This window comes from Brassica oleracea, chromosome C3 (assembly GCF_000695525.1).
Source record: "Brassica oleracea var. oleracea cultivar TO1000 chromosome C3, BOL, whole genome shotgun sequence".
Lineage (NCBI taxonomy): Eukaryota > Viridiplantae > Streptophyta > Magnoliopsida > Brassicales > Brassicaceae > Brassica > Brassica oleracea.
The window spans coordinates 7537522-7540246 of record NC_027750.1 but is presented as its reverse complement, the minus strand read 5'-3'; positions in this window follow the sequence as shown (position 1 = coordinate 7540246).

The window sequence follows — 2725 nt, the reverse complement described above, 5'->3', positions numbered from 1 at the left end:
GGGGGACATTATAGCAAGACGGAATGATTTTGGAAGACGTACGCTTTGTGACATAACAAAGTTGATAGCGCAACGAACTAAATGAAGAAAAATTGATGGTACGGAAAGAAAACACATGCTACTACGTACAATATGAAAATGACTGTCGATTTACCTTTTCAAGTTTGCGTTTCAGTAAAATATTAGATATAATATTTTTTTATGTTAGTAGTTTGTATTTTGGTATTCTGTATTATCACTCTAACTACGTTACGTACTATCACGAATTGTAGACTTGGACTTAGGTTTGGAAACTAAACAGTGGCACGATGAAAAGCAGGGGTGATTAGCAATTCCCAAAAAGATAAAACATTCATATGAATCATATAAAGTTTGACAAGATGGGTCAAAAAAAGATAGCGCACAGTTTTTTTTGGACAACAGAAAACTTATATTAAAATTAAAAGCCTAAAGGGGTGAGTCGGTTACAACCGGAGATATACTCGACGGCAAATCGATAAGCTAGCATAAACAAAACATAATCAAATATAGGAGTGGCTAAGGAGAGAAGAAGCCCGTAGAAAATCTTCACTTGTAATCTTGAAGCCCACGTTCGAAAGAACACAAAAAGTCGAAATCGGCGTTGAAGAACTCAACTAATGGGGTTTTGAGAACAGATAAAATCTGTCTCTGAAGACACTCGGATCTCCCAACATTGCAGTGAGGTGCAGAGAGGCTGCCGGAGTAGGACCACACACAGGGTCATCAACGGTACAACCTCTAAAAAATAGCAATTAACAGAATCGGGAGATGAGATGCGGAGAACCTGAACATGAACAAGAGAGGCTTTGGAAATAGGGTTTAAACCCATATCTAATAAAGAACCGGCCCAAAATAACTTGTTATGTGTTGAAAACTGTATGGACTTTGATGAGGCAACCAAATGGGCCTGGCCCACCCAGATACATATCTCAGATGCAGTAATGAGGAGGTGGATGAAGACGACGGGGAGGCGGGAGGAAGCACCAGCATTGGAAGAGATGAAGTGACCGGTTAGACATGAGCGACGGTTCGGTGCTTGCTCGGTGGTAGTGCGAAAAGGTAACGCTAAGGCGACGGCGGAGGGGAGAGTGTTCCGATTTGCTCTCTAGTTTGTTGTAATCACGGAGCAGTACGGTGGAGGCATGCCTCCTTTTCCGGGAGTGACTCGAACCGGAAGAGGAGAGAGGCACGGCGGAGGGAGCGAACGGATAACAGCGAAGGAATGCCAAGTAGATCCGATGAACGCACACTCTGTTTTAGCAGATTTGGAACCTCTTCTCATCCTAAAAGGAGGAGCGGCGACGAGGATAGAAGAGGTAGAGGCGGCGGCGACTGAGACAGTGACAAAGGTAGTGGCGACGAAAGGAAGCGAAGGGTGGTGTCGAGATGAAGTAGTGGAACAGCGGCGAGGCAAACGTAACAAAAGCTGATGAGAGCCATGGGAGGAGACGTACAGCGGTGACCTCTGTTACTTTCGTAGTCGGCAAACGGCGAACTAGAAGAGAACATGAGGAAGAAGATGACGAAACAAAGTTGATGTCGAGAGAACCAAAACATGACGGTGAGAAGCAGTGAGAGATCTATCATTGAGTCCAAGCGCCGGCGTGAAACACCTTTGCCGGCGCCGGAAGAGAGAGCTTCGGTTCTTGCCTCGATGTTCATGTCAGAGAGCCCTGCGGCTAAGGTTTTCCCCTTAAGATTTTAACGCCGCACAGATAGCGCACAGTTAAAACTCTAAAGATAGATCATCCTTAAACCATCGGCATTGGTAAAACTTTTGAGAAACGTTGGCAAAAATGTTAAAAATATATAATTAATACAATTTAATTATATAACTAAATTTTTGATTATTAAAATGTTTAGACCAATTTATTTATTATAAACTAGGGGGGTGTCCGCGCTTCGCGCGGAATATTGTTTTTATTATTGCTAGAACATGATTTTTTGGATAACGTAATTATGTTGTCGTTTTTATTTGTTAAGATCATTATTTGGTGTTTTTAGTGTGTTATGTAGCAATAGATGATAGGTTAATATATTTTGTGTTTGTTTTTTTCGAATAATGTGTTGTTGTGTGTATAGTACTTGTTAGTAGTGAAATGAGCATCTAACGTAAAAGAATATTGAATTTCAATAACTTTGTTGATTCTAAGATTAACGGTTTCAGTGTCAAAATTGTATTATATTTTTCTTCATATTTTTTAAAATTATAACTTTTAAGATGTTTTTTGCCCTCTCCCTATATTTCGACCTTAAGCCATCACCGTCTATGTATTTCTTTACCTTTCTGGTGTGCGGTGCTTCTCACCATCACCGGAAAAAGACTTACATCTTTCTCTTGTCTTTCCTTGTCTTCTTCACCTGTGAGATTATATGGTATTTGTTGTAGATCGGGTATATAAGTTTTCAGTTTTTCGGTTGATTCTCACGGCATTGTAGGTTATTGACATGGTATTTGTTGTAGATCGGGTTTATGAGTTTTCAGTTTTTCGGTTGATTGTCATGGCATTGTAGGTTGTTACAGTCAATATTGACGGCTCCTCTTCTTCCTTAGATTTCAGCTGATGTTAGGAATTGCATTTTCTTGGTTGGATCAAAGTTTAGTCATTTTTGATGTTGTATTCCTCAACGTTGGCTTACCGTCAATAGTCACTGCTCGTCTTGATTTTCAAGATCTAATTTTTGGTGTTCTGACTTCTATGCT